Raw genomic sequence first — 14,953 nt, forward strand, 5'->3', positions numbered from 1 at the left:
CGCGACAAACGAAAAAGTTTCGTGAACTCGAAGTTCACATACGTCTGCACGACGCTCTCAACGTACAGCGGTACCCTATGCCTTTGTTCCCGTTCAATCATCGCGAGAACGACGCACATAAGGAAAAGGTCGGTTTCGCCGCCATGCTCGCTTTCATCTTCACGAAAACGCCTGTCCGGACAGAGCGCTTCGACGAGACCGGCGAGAGCGCTTCTTTGGTTAACCGCCTTTTCTGAACAGACGCTGCAGCAGACGACAGAAAGTGGGCGTCTTCGATTTTCGTTTCGGACTCACCGCGATGTTGCCAGTCCGACGTTCGATTTTTCTCGGGGAGCCCCGCCCACCTGCCCGAGAGCTGTCAGCACGCGTTCGATTTTCTCGGATAGCTATCCTCGGACTAACCGAGGGTTCACCGAGCAGTCAGCAGGTTTTTGTTCCGGCAGCTAGCAGACGACAGAAAACTGCGGTGTAGCAGACGACAAAGACGAATCTCGCGGCTTCTCATCTTTTCGCGCGCTTTCCGGCGGTCGTCTGGTTGGTGTGGTCCCGCTGGTTCGCGCTGTCCAACGATGTCGGCAAACTCTGCAATCTACCAGTTGGTCGACAATAACGGAGCACCGGTGGTCGAAAACGGCCGACCGGTGTACGTGACAGTCGGTACGTATTCTTTGCGCCGTCAAGCGAGCCGATACAGCCCGTGGCGGGATCGTGCTCTGTGGTGCGGTTGCGCCTGAAGTCCGTCCATCGGATTTTCCGACGAAGGGACTTCAGCGGCGCATCGGCCCCAAAACTAGCTGATATCGGTCCGCTATTTTGTGGCGCTGCGAGCGTAAAGCTGAGCAGTTGAACGACCGCTTTGCAGATGGCACGCCAGTCGAGGTCGTCGTTGCGGAAGCCGTCGGGGCGCCCGAAGCACCCGAAGCTGCTGGCGATAGCAGGTCGGACGCACTTTGGCCTCGGCCGAAGGCGCTCTTTCTAATTTCCGCCTTCAAGCTGTTCCAAACCAAGCACAGCAGAAGGCAGTACACAAAGAGGGCTATGTGGGAAGACCTGGCGGCGCAGGTGAACGAGGAGTTTACTGGAAGTGAAGTGACGCCGGCTCAGGTAGAAAACAAGTGGCGAACGATGGAGCGGGCCTGGAACCGTGCGCGAACGGCGAATCGGCGAACCGGTGCCGCAAGGCAGACGTGCGAGTATGAAAGGTAAGCTCTTCCGTTTCGCTCTTGATGTAGCGTAAACATTTTGTGGGCGGTGCGCGTATTGACGTTTTGTCGAAACGTTCTATGTGAGCAGGGTGCACGTTCCCAGCAATCCCCAGCTGGGCTGGGTACTCCCCATGAAGCAGTTGTCCACAACTCGCATTTTCACTTGGGTATTTTCACATGCAACAATGTTCTAGTTATTCGTAGAAAACCCGTACAGATCAGCTCGTCTTTCGTCGAGCGTATAGTGTACAAATATTTGGTCGATTACCGCAAGTATAAACCATTAAAAATGAGTGGGGAAATGCTTAGTGGTGAATACCTAGCTAAAATTAACAGCAGCACACATTGCGATCTTGGACGTATGAACTCGTGATTAATGTATAAGTGGGTCGATGCGCAGGTGATTCAAAGCACTAGTCATTTCGCAAAAATAAAGGGAAGTCCAGTGACAGCAGTAATTACACGTGTAGGTCGAGTCAATCTCATGGGAAATTTTCGGCCAGCGTGTTGTTTGCTAGGATTCTGAGAAAGCCAGGTGCGGTTATAGCTGTGTGTATACGCATAAAGGACAAGGCAAAAAGGCTGCAATGCGTAATGCCATTTTGAATATTTCATTCTTGCTCAGGGAACTCACCGAAGTGCTCGAAAAAGAACATGCGGCCAACCCCACATACCTGGCAGGACCAGGCCGAATCAGGAGGTTGAACGATGCAGGGTGAGTGTTCTGGGACTCTATTATTTGTGTTGATCGAGTCAACAAGGTGGTGGACTGCTAACGTCATCGAACGCTGGTTTTTGTAAACGTGCTGCACTGGAATCAGCTTCATGTCTCAGCTCTTTTGGCGGCGCACAGAATGTGCGTGCTTGATTTACTGTGCACATTGTAATGCGCAAAAGAATTAATCCAAATATAGCCTCACCTTTATTTAGGCAAACATACTTTTTGTTCGTGGAAGGACATTAGGCCAGGCTGCGTAAATAGCTGTTTGCGTGACTGTCTGTGAAAAAACTACAATTGATCTTGATGTTAGTCTTTTTTTTATATTTCACATATACATGCCGGCATGCATGAAGTCCACGCAAAGGTGGTAAGGAAAGCGGGAAGATGAAAGTGTACGAAAGTAGCAGTGTATCAAAAATGAGAGGTACAAATGAACCCCTTTATAAGGGACACGTACTAGGGAGCCATTATGGTCTGTTATACGAGGGATCTCTTATAAGCAGGGTATCATGTTTTCACAGACTGATGAACCCCTAGTTCAATGTAAGCACCACATGACTAAAATAAGCTCAAAAGAACGCTACGGCATAGTGATCAAATGTAGCACAGAAGAAACACGTGACGGAAAGAATACACATGGACAAGCGCTAACTTCCAACTGATTCTTTATTCATGTAGCTGCAAATATGTATGCTTTGCCTTCACAGGAACAACAAAAAAAGGGAACAACAAAATACTGACAAAGAAAGAGTGAATACACCCAACACGTGCCAAACATTTTTTGAAAACCACAGAGGCCTGTTGTGTATGGCATCACATTGCAGGCATGCAGTTGACGGTCAGGTAGCAAGACGACGGTTTGTTTACACAGTCGTTTTTCCACGTGCCAGCTCAGCTGCCGCACTGATTAAGTGCGCTTACTTGTCCTTGATGATATCGGCTACTGTGGTGCCAGGAAACTGCGGAGTGCAACCCCTGCACAAGCTGACATGCTGTGCCAAGAAGCCTTCCTTGCCATTACGCACATTATTGGCATGCCCACGTAGACGCTCATTGAGGCATCTGCCCGTCTGTTCCATCGTAGCTTGCGCCACACGACAAAGGAGTTGTATATTAAGTTTGAACACACTCTACAAATTGTGTTCTGTGTTCGGCAGCGCGTTGGGCCCTGCGTTGCTTTACGGGACAGGTATTACTATCCAGTTGGGACAACTTATGAAGAGCGCTGAAAACAACTTTCACGTTAACACGATGTCCCATTTTCTTAAGGCGATGGGACATGAAGCGCATATAAGGAAGCACAACCCCTCTTTCTCGTGTTTCTCCTGTACCTTGTCCTTGTATGCCGCGGGCAGTGCCCCTGCATTTGTTTCCTTCGCATTGTCTCGGCTACAGATACAAGCAATGGGCGAGGGTACCCTGCTGCATCTAGGTGCTCTGACTGGCTAACTAGGCGTGGTTGCAAGACCTCTGCAAAGCATAAGAAAAATGTGTCTGTGCAATTGCTGTCTTAACAAGCTTGCTGTGAGCTGATGCGAATGGCAGGATGGGATTCTGTGCAATAGACTCGTAACACCAGCACGTTTGGGCCTCAAGGAAGCGAATCCTCAGGTCTAGGGACCTGATCACTATGTGATCGAGCCTCATCTAGGTTTGATCACTAGTCACATCATTGTGCTATCAAACCTGATCTAGGTTTAATCACTGTGAATTACCAACTAGACTAGTCTACAGCTTTACTAAGCTACAGCATGTTGCAAAAGGGTCAATTTCATTTCTGTTTGGCCCCCAGAATGCATAAAATAGTTCCGAATCTTTGTTTGCTGCTTGACTGTATTTGCACTGTATTTTTGCAACAGATTCTACAAGCTTTCTCTCCTACTGTTTGCAGAAAAGGGATTGTAGATCTCGATTTCACAAGCCTGATTACTAGCCAGAGCGCAATTATTACGGAAGAACGACACAAGGCAGACCTGGGCCATGCCTGCCCTTAGCGGGCATGATAACTTTACTCGCACGGGAAAATCTACACGATGTTGGTGATTATGATGACTGGCGCATAGCGAGTGGGGAAATTCAACAACAATTCTTCTTCCACTGTGTGCGGTATCCACAGCACTTGCACGGCTCAACATCTGCGGTGCCTCTTTATTGGGATCTACACGATTGGGAGAGCCCACTGTGTAGTCACGGCATTCTTGGCTTGTGTGGAAGCCCACATGCGCGGTCACGCTCATTGGCATAGCAGTGAGCTGTAACGAAAGCGATATGCCGGTCTAGTTGGTATGACATAAATGGAATGAAAGTGTGCTAAAGGGACAGGATGCGCAGAAGAAGACACGACACTGCGCTGCATGGTGTGTCTTCTGTTCACCCGGTCCTTTTAGCGCAATTTCATTTCAAGCTTTCACCAGCTTTGTACATTGCATTCCCTTTAGCAGGGCTTCTCGGTGTCACCTCATAGCTGGCTGAACCACCCCTTCATTTGCTGACGTTGTAATAGCGACTGTGGGGGTCCGTCGTCCCCCTGTGATGTCACAATGGAAGCAACTGCAGCTAGGGACCGATGGCACTGCATCTGAAATTAAAATGCCTGTTACAAGCAATATTGTTGAAAAAAATTCAAGGATGACCTGACCTTTATGTCCAACTATCTCCTACATTTGATGTCTGTTATGAAAGAGGTCAATTTAATGGGAAAGGTAGGGCAGCCAACTATGTGGGAGAAAAGTGTCACTTAGACTCGGTTGTCTTTTACATCCGTGCATGTCTCTTACAATGAGGCGTAACTGTATGAATGTGTTCAGAAAAATATCATTAATTTTAAGGGTTTAGCATGGTGTGGATGGAAACAAACAAGTACAACATTGCCAGTCTACTCTATTAAATTATGTTGTGCATGCTCCACAAGGGGACACGAGAAAAGCATTTTGCTTTTCTTTGGCAGGGCCTTTTGCGTAACGGAGTAAAGGGAGAAGCTGTAGGCCTCATGTGCTGAGGTGGCCATCGTGTGCTTATTAGGCATTCTGTCGTCTGTTGCTCCCAGTGAACTGGCCGACGCTGACCGACCAGGAGGCCCAGGTGTGGGGGACGACGCCACTGAGCAGCAGGAGGAGGAGGCAGCTGAGGAGGACGTCCAGCCACAGCAGCCACCCCCTGTGGGCCGTGCTGCTAGGAGGGTTCGGCAAGACCACACGCGGGCACTCATCCAGCGGGCCATCGGCACCATCGAGGCGGCCGAGGCTGACAGGCGGAAGCGTCACGAAGAGCGCCTGGCTGCTCGACGCCAGGCAGAGGAGGCGAAGAAGCTCAGGCACCAGCAGCTGATTGCTGCTCTTGACCGGGGAACGGGAAGAATAGCCGCTGCTATTGAGGGACGACGGGTGTTTTACCCTGACACATAATCAGCTCTGTAGTTTTTCATTTTTACCCTTGCGCATTCCATTGCACTGACAGCGTGCAAGCTGCACGGCCATTTGCTAGTCACGTCTACTCAGGGACGACAGGTGTCACACCCTGACACATAATCGGTTGCACATTCTTTCATTTTTTGCCTTTGCGCATTCCATTGTACTGACAGCGTGCAAGCTGCACGTCCATTTCTTGCTAGTCACGTCCATTCAGGGACGACAGGTGTCACACCCTGACACATAATCGGTTGCGTATTCTTTTCATTTTTTGCCCTTGTGCATTCCATTGTACTGACAGCGTGCAAGCTGCACGTCCATTTCTTGCTAGTCACGTCCATTCAGGGACGACAGGTGTCACACCCTGACACATAATCGGTTGCGTATTCTTTTCATTTTTTGCCCTTGCGCATTCCATTGTACTGACAGCGTGCAAGCTGCACGGCCATTTCTTGCTAGTCACGTCCATTCAGGGACGACAGGTGTCACACCCTGACACATAATCGGTTGCGTATTCTTTTCATTTTTTGCCCTTGCGCATTCCATTGCACTGACAGCGTGCAAGCTGCACGGCCATTTCTTGCTAGTCACAGCTATTTAAAGTCGGCGAGTTCATCACCCTAATGTGCACCATGTTTTCAGCTTTGCAATTTGTTTTCATCGTTTTTTCTCTACTGACAGCGTGCCATATGGCTATTAATGAAGCACAACTTATTTCTCCAAAGTAAGCTTTGTCTGATTGGTGCAATTGATATTTTTGTGCGTGCCAAAGGTATACCTGGCGCAAGAAGACAGATCATTACTGTAGAGGGCTGCAGACTTAGTTGCATCATGTGGGAATTTCTCACGTTCAGTGAAATCTTGCACACACTACCATTATAACTTTTTGTTTCCGTCACCAAAGCATGTACTCTGGCCACAAAGTGAGCTCAGACAACCTTGCAAGGCACTAAATCGCCATAGTGGGATGTGTCGAAGTTGTGGTCGATGATTTATGTCCGTGCACGCCTTAAGCCAGCTCAAAATGCGCAGAACGGAGGAAGGACTGTGTAACGATGTGTGCATACCACTGGTGACTTCAAGAAAGAAACAGGTTTTGTTGGTTTCTTGGAAACCACCAATCGCAGCTGTGGGAGTACATTTCTTTTAGTTTTTTTTCCTACATTTTGCTGCTTTGCGGTGGCTCTCGCAAAATAGTTTGGTTTGCCTGCGGTGTCTTCTTTTTTCATCATGGCAACTCCGACCTATGTTTGTGGCTGCAGTATGTCCTTGTGGTCACTTAATGTGTCATTCTGCCTGTTTACTTTGCTAATTTTTCAGTTGTTCATTATTGCTGCAAATGAACTTTGTTTTGAGCTGTTCACGCATGGTGCACATATCGAAAGGTATGTAGTTTCATTTGCTTTACCGTTTGAACTTCATCCATGCATTTGCAAACCGGTGGTCTAGTCCAGCCATGCTGAACTATTGCCACTAGTTGGGAAATGGAATCCAATGCTCGTGTTATTGCTCTGTGCTGTTACGGCAAGCTACGACTGGTTCTTATATATATGGTCTAGTACCTTTTTTGTGGTTAGCTGTATTCTCTGTTGACTTTATATGTGTCTTCTCTGGGATGCTATTAATCTAGTCGTTCAGGTACACGCGAGGGATAGAGGCCAGTCTGCATTGGTATTGTTATGGCTACTACACGTTGGGTACGGTTCAGCAATGACCGCTCTAAGTGGTGGTGCATCAACGGGTTTTTTAGCCACCATGTGTATTTAACACCCACAGTCGGTGTACAAGGTGATGGTGTTCCACATTTTGCAAGCGTCTGTGAAATTGGCGGCACCATTACTGAGGCCACCTGTGTTTTCCTGCGAGTACCCCATGCGTGCAGCAATTGATTCATACTAGAAAAAGGAGGTGAGGGCTGCGGTGACTCAATGTTCACCATAACGGCATGCTTTGGAATGTAGCATTCCGAATAGGTGGCCAAAACTACTTATTGTACTCGCACCCACCGCAGTGGCTAAGGCGTTGTGCTGCTGAGCACGAGGTCGCGGGTTCATTTTCCCTCCGCGGCGGCCGCTTTTCTGATGGGGGTGAAAAGCAAAAATGCCCGTGTGTACGAGATTTCGGCGCACATCAAAGATCCCCAGGTGGTCACAATTAATCCGGAGCCCTCCACTACGGCGCGCCTCATCGCCCGCGTTGCGTCGGCACGTTAAACCCTACAATCAATCAAATCATTGTGCCCGCTTATCTACAGGTACTGGTTGACATCGCACGCGCTGAGAGCGGAGCAGTAAGCATAAGCTCTGGTATTCTGACGAAGTGATACATGCTTAGAGAGTTGCACACGCCTGCACTGGGGCATCGTACAGCCCTTCAAAAAACAGTAATGTATGCTAATTCTCATGATATTTTGTAGTTTCCGAAGACAAAACTTCCATGCGAAGCATGTACAAACTTTTGCTGCCCTCGTTCCACGGAGTAAAACTTCAACTGAACTTTTTTTTTCATGCATCAAGGGTTCTGGGTCCTTGTCAATTGTAGGATGCATTTGTGCCGTCTTTTTACATGGCTACCTATATGCAAATGCTCATAACTTAGATTCAATATGCCATGCCGCTACAATAGCTCCAGCACGTTGCATCGGTGTGCTTGTGTATATTATTCCATGTTAGTGTGCAACGTTACGCTAATTACCTCATGCACAGAACCATATTGTGTGCTTCGCATACTTGGAAAGGGTATGGTGGTCCTTGCAATGTGTACGCGTCTCAGGGCGGACAATGTATGTATTTTTGTACAGCCAAAAAACATTGCTCCGACAGGCGCAGATTACCTTCTCACAGGCATCCATTACACTAATTGAGATACTATTGCCAAGTGAATTCATTCTTGTGGCATAAACTTTTTTCAAGATTACATGTTTACTCTGCCAGCAGTGCCTTATACCGAGGTGTGTGTGCATGACTTGTCACACCGGTGCCATGTGAATGGTTGCACTCTTTATTACATTTTTGCTCTACAAATTCACTCAGTGCAAGTCTCTTGCAATGCGCGTAAAATATTTATTAAGCTGATGAAAAACAGACAAAATAAACCCTTTTATACACATTGAGCATGTCATCTCCAGGCAGTATTTTTACAAACGTATATTATCCAAGGCACACACAGCCAACAGGCAGGTGAAAGTAAAACAATGTATAAAATATATGCCAACCACTCATGCCATGTGCGTAACCATGAAATGGACATAAACACGTACGAGCTATTCTGTTGCTTCTGGACTTGCATACCATTTATCTTTCCGTGGTTTCATTAATCGACCTTGGTTCTTGCTATGGGAAATGGGTGGGCACATATTTAGTGCGACCCAACCTTTTTCCCTTAAAAAGTACAAATTAGTGTTAGGCATTGAGTAATCACATCCCCGAAACATACTTTGCTGCGGCGTATATATGCGAACTGAAGCCACATTCGTTGTGCGCGCTGCAAGGCGCAACCAACCTCTCCCTGTGCCAGTATCACGTCTAAGCAAGGTGACAACACTAGTCACTTGTGTCTGGCGTGTTTGGTGGTAACAGTGGTGATATACTGCTGCCGCCGCCGTAACAGTGTCCCACAATTGCGCAGAACCACCTCTCCGGAACGCTCTTGTTGGTGTTCGAGGACGATACCAAGATGCAGCTGTTTCTTGAAGTGCCTAAATGTGCTGCTTGCTTCAAGACGTGACCATAAGTTCTTTAGGCCGCGGAAAGGCAAAGAGAAGCGAAAGAGAACCGACACACTGCATGAGCCCCTATCGCCACTAGTGCTCATCCCGCAAAGGCTGCGGAGAAGCGGCGGCAGGCGGCGCAGCGAGTGCAAGCTCAAGGCGTATACATCAGTACCTCAGAAATGGCGATACCTTATTATGTGTTTGCATAGTACTGAAGCAACGGTAACACAGTGCTTCATAGTTTAAAGCATAAAACAATGGTGGCAACAAGAGCAAGTACTATTTGCATGGTTTTATACAATAAAAAATAAAGCTGCACTGAGTGACTACAATGTCCGCAAAGGCTTTGCACTGGTTGGGTTACAGCAATACATTGGAGGTGTTATAACTATGCTACTCCAAAGTTACACCTGATCACATTCATGCGCTTCCATTATGCACACAGTGGTATTGACAAACATCACACGCTTTATACAGTAAAGTACTACAATTTTTCCCTGACCAAACCATTCCATTGCAGGTTTAATGACTGTTCGTTTGATTTGCCACTAAAGTATACGGAATTCTGATGGTTCTGATATGCAAGAGCACTGACATAATGCCGTTGGCACAGAATGGCTCATTGTAATTGGTGCAGCTGAGGTGGTGTTGGAAAAGTGGCACCAGGTACTGCTGTAAGGTTGACCGGGTCGTCGCCACACGCTTGGAATATAGGAACGTGAAACCACATGCCTGCTGTAAATGCCACAAGACACGGTCACAGTGCTTAATGCTGAATTCTACAAACCCAAGGTACTACTCCCTGATGGACTCTTACAGAACAGCAGCGCAGTATACATCTGATGCAGTCGTTAATATTCATCCCCATGCAGCACTTTTTGCATTCAAGGCTATTGTGTCGAAGGTTCACATACATCGGTGGGACACATCAGTTTTCCAAGGGAGCAACTTAGTCTGTGCAGAGTTAAGTGTAGCACAATTTCAATGAAGCAATTTATGAACCTCTTTTCTGTAAACTGGGGCAAGCATTACACTTCCAGGGTGTTCACCTAGCGCACAAATAACCCGCCGCGGTGGCTCAGTGGCTAAGGCGTTGCGCTGCTGAGCACGAGGTCGCGGGTTCGATTCCCGGCCGCGGCGGCCGCTTTTCTGATGGAGGCGAAAAGCAAAAACGCCCGTGTTTACGAGATTTCGGCGCACGTTAAAGATCCCCAGGTGGTCAAAATTAATCCGGAGCCCTCCACTACGGCGCGCCTCATCGCCTGCGTTGCGTCGGCGAGTTAAACCCTACAATCAATCAATAGCGCACAAATATTCATATCAGCAAAATGTGACAACAACAGTACACACACTCTGCCTATAGGTAGCCGTGCCAGATGTCCTATTTCAGACTTTCTTCCCCGTCACAAGTACTATGTTGACATACGTCATGAAGCTGATACATTGGTGCTCCTGCTAAAGCTCTGTGGTTCTCAGTTTACTGCAGCAAACATAGCCAATATTGCTATGCACTGCTTCGTCAAACTGGCATGTTCAACCAGCACACAGGTACAACCTAAGAACGTCAATTGCTCATGTAGTTTGCCACTCTGTTGAAGCGGCAAGCTCATGACGCAAACACATGCACTTGTTTTGAAAAGAGGTAGCGCTTACTGCCCGACATTTTAATTTTCTCACAACATTTGTCAACATTGCAGTAGTTTATGAGTGGCTTAAGTCAGAAAAATCAGAAAAATGACCTGTGTCACGGTAAAATACTTGCAGCACTGCACTCGTCGCTACAGGGATGAACAGCCAGCTGCGGTGATGAGGTGAAAGGGCAACTTCCCTTGTTGTTTTTAACTTTGCCTCTGAACTCACCATTACACATGCAGCATATTGGTTATCCTGCAACATGCAGCTATATATTCACATGGATGGGGCAGTGAATTGCAAGTAAGCTAGCACTGATGCACTCTGGGTGGGGTATTGTCTGGTGCAGCAATACATTGAAAGTGTTTAAGCTTATCATAAGCTGTCATCAAACCTGGGAAGAAAAAATTTAGCCTCATGAGCAGGCGATACATGTTGTCAAAAGCAAAATTCAAACAAGTTAGCCTATCAGCAGACGCCGTCGTCAAAAAAGGAATAAAACCTGTTCAGCAGCTGCTGCCGTCAAAGGAGGAGTGAAAACATGTAGCCTCATCAGCAGGTCATGTCGTCAAAAGCAAAATTCAAACATGTCAGCCCATCAGCAGACTCCGTCGTCAAAAAAGGAATAAAACCTGTTCACCAGCTGCTGCCGTCAAAGGAGGAGTGAAAACATGTAGCCTCATCAGCAGGTCATGTCGTCAAAAGCAAAATTCAAACATGTCAGCCCATCAGCAGACGCCGTCGTCAAAAAAGGAATAAAACCTGTTCAGCAGCTGCTGCCGTCAAAGGAGAAGTGAAAACATGTAGCCTCATCAGCAGGTCACGTCGTCAAAAGCAAAATTCAAACATGTCAGCCCATCAGCAGACGCCATCGTCAAAAAAGGAATAAAACCTGTTCAGCAGCTGCTGCCGTCAAAGGAGGAGTGAAAACATGTAGCCTCATCAGCAGGTCACGTCGTCAAATGCAAAATTCAAACATGTCAGCCCATCAGCAGACTCCGTCGTCAAAAAAGGAATAAAACCTGTTCACCAGCTGCTGCCGTCAAAGGAGGAGTGAAAACATGTAGCCTCATCAGCAGGTCATGTCGTCAAAAGCAAAATTCAAACATGTCAGCCCATCAGCAGACTCCGTCGTCAAAAAAGGAATAAAACCTGTTCACCAGCTGCTGCCGTCAAAGGAGAAGTGAAAACATGTAGCCTCATCAGCAGGTCACGTCGTCAAAAGCAAAATTCAAACATGTCAGCCCATCAGCAGACGCCATCGTCAAAAAAGGAATAAAACCTGTTCAGCAGCTGCTGCCGTCAAAGGAGGAGTGAAAACATGTAGCCTCATCAGCAGGTCACGTCGTCAAAAGCAAAATTCAAACATGTCAGCCCATCAGCAGACTCCGTCGTCAAAAAAGGAATAAAACCTGTTCAGCAGCTGCTGCCGTCAAAGGAGTAGTGAAAACATGTAGCCTCATCAGCAGATCATGTCGTCAAAAGCAAAATTCAAACATGTCAGCCCATCAGCAGACGCCATCGTCAAAAAAAGAATTAAACCTATTCAGCAGCTGCTGCCGTCAAAGGAGGAGTGAAAACATGTAGCCTCATCAGCAGGTCATGTCGTCAAAAGCAAAATTCAAACATGTCAGCCCATCAGCAGACGCCGTCGTCAAAAAAAAAATAAAACCTCTTCAGCAGCTGCTGCCGTCAAAGGAGAAGTGAAAACATGTAGCCTCATGCCTCATCAGCAGGTCATGTCGTCAAATGCAAAATTCAAACATGTCAGCCCATCAGCAGACTCCGTCGTCAAAAAAGGAATAAAACCTGTTCACCAGCTGCTGCCGTCAAAGGAGGAGTGAAAACATGTAGCCTCATCAGCAGGTCATGTCGTCAAAAGCAAAATTCAAACATGTCAGCCCATCAGCAGACGCCGTCGTCAAAAAAGGAATAAAACCTGTTCAGCAGCTGCTGCCGTCAAAGGAGAAGTGAAAACATGTAGCCTCATCAGCAGGTCACGTCGTCAAAAGCAAAATTCAAACATGTCAGCCCATCAGCAGACTCCATCGTCAAAAAAGGAATAAAACCTGTTCAGCAGCTGCTGCCGTCAAAGGAGAAGTGAAAACATGTAGCCTCATCAGCAGGTCATGTCGTCAAAAGCAAAATTCAAACATGTCAGCCCATCAGCAGACGCCATCGTCAAAAAAAGAATTAAACCTGTTCAGCAGCTGCTGCCGTCAAAGGAGAAGTGAAAACATGTAGCCTCATCAGCAGGTCACGTCGTCAAAAGCAAAATTCAAACATGTCAGCCCATCAGCAGACGCCATCGTCAAAAAAAGAATTAAACCTGTTCAGCAGCTGCTGCCGTCAAAGGAGAAGTGAAAACATGTAGCCTCATCAGCAGGTCACGTCGTCAAAAGCAAAATTCAAACATGTCAGCCCATCAGCAGACTCCGTCGTCAAAAAAGGAATTAAACCTGTTCAGCAGCTGCTGCCGTCAAAGGAGGAGTGAAAACATGTAGCCTCATCAGCAGGTCATGTCGTCAAAAGCAAAATTCAAACATGTCAGCCCATCAGCAGACGCCATCGTCAAAAAAAGAATTAAACCTGTTCAGCAGCTGCTGCCGTCAAAGGAGGAGTGAAAACATTTAGCCTCATCAGCAGGTGATGCGTCAAAATCAAACTTATCAAGCAAGGAGGCTCATTAGCACATGCTGTCGTCAAATGAAGAAAAAACATTTAGGTTCATAACATTATGCTGTCGAGGAAAAAGCTTAGAATGTGGAACAATAACTGGCATGCCTTACAGGCTTAGCGCAACTGCGTCCCGCAAGGCAGTTGCTGGGGCAGGTGTGTCGTGTCCCTGCAAAGGATCAGGAGGTGACACATCTGTTCCACTGTCGGGGAGAGCTTCGTCGTCGTTGAGTTGGTCGGACGCCCTCTGTGCGATGTTGTGCAGGACACAGGCTCCCAACACGGTATCGACAGCTTGTGGAATTGTTAGGACGTCAATGTGCAGAAGGCGTCGGAAACGGCCCTTCAGCAATCCAAAGGCGCCCTCAATTACCACTCGCTGCCCATTGTGGGCGCTGTTGAAGGCCTGCGTGTGTGGCTGCCACCTTCCTGTAGCCTGCTTGTAGGGGGTCAGCAGCCAAGGTTGCAGCGGGTAGGCAGAGTCCCCAAGGAGGTACCCACCTGCAAATGTGTATGTGGGAAGCTTGCTATAGAAAAGAAAACAATACAGACAAGGGAAATATTTTTATGAGGAGTGTGTAGAGAAAGAAAATGAACATGCTCATTGTATTATAAAGTTTATCTGTACACAGGTCTTCCCGAAGAAACTTTCGCTGCATCAAGTGGAACTGCATTGTTGGCAAATTAATTTTTACACATTGCAAATTTGCCTGCGCCCCCATCCAGAAATCAACCAAATTTATAGAAGTGCTGCTGTAGCACATACTTTAATGGGTAAATATGTGCTTACCTCACTATCATTTCTCTACCATTACCTTTACTCGAGCTTTTGAACCTCAAAAGGGATTAAGTTCGGCATGCGTGGCAGACCATCTGGCCCAACGAAATGTGCACATTATCGCCGATACGGCATCGGCCCGAAACAGGGAGATGGCTTACATGGAATTATTAATCAGCATTTCACAATTTACCTACGTATGCCTCTGTATTTGCCGCAGACAGTTTGCAGTTATTAGGTCACCAGTCCTTACCTTCGCACTTGGACGCCGCGTTCTCGAAGAAGAAGCTTTCCCGCAACACACGGGCGTCGTGGGCACTCCCCGGAAACACGGCGAACACATCCGTGAACAACATGTCCGCGTCACAGATGCCCTGCAGGATGATCGAGTGAAACTTCTTCCTGTTGTAATAGCTCTCCTCCGACTCCGATGGCCTGCAAATGCGGATGTGGCATCCATCGACGGCCCCAATGACGTCCGGCAGGGCACCACGACGACCGAGTGACGAAAACGTCATCTTCGTCCTTCCGCGCTCGTCGACGTCCGGCCACCGGATCTCTCGGGCGCTGATAGAATACAAGAATGCCAACACCCGGTTGATGGCAAGGTGCACGCTAGATTCGGCGACGTCGAACCTGTCCGCAATCCGGTACATAGCACTCTGCGTACCGATGTACGTGAGGGCGATGAGCAGGGTCTTCTCAGAGCTCATTTTTGTTCGTCCACGGTGCCCAGCAGGGTAGAATGCAGAACTCTCAAATTCAGCACCAAGCTGAGCGACCGTGGACCGTGAGAGCCTGAACATCTTGCGGAATTCAAAC

Source organism: Haemaphysalis longicornis, unplaced genomic scaffold (genome assembly GCF_048455015.1).
Source record: "Haemaphysalis longicornis isolate Haplotype H1 unplaced genomic scaffold, Haemaphysalis longicornis Haplotype H1 scaffold_2, whole genome shotgun sequence".
Classification (NCBI taxonomy): Eukaryota; Metazoa; Arthropoda; class Arachnida; order Ixodida; family Ixodidae; genus Haemaphysalis; species Haemaphysalis longicornis.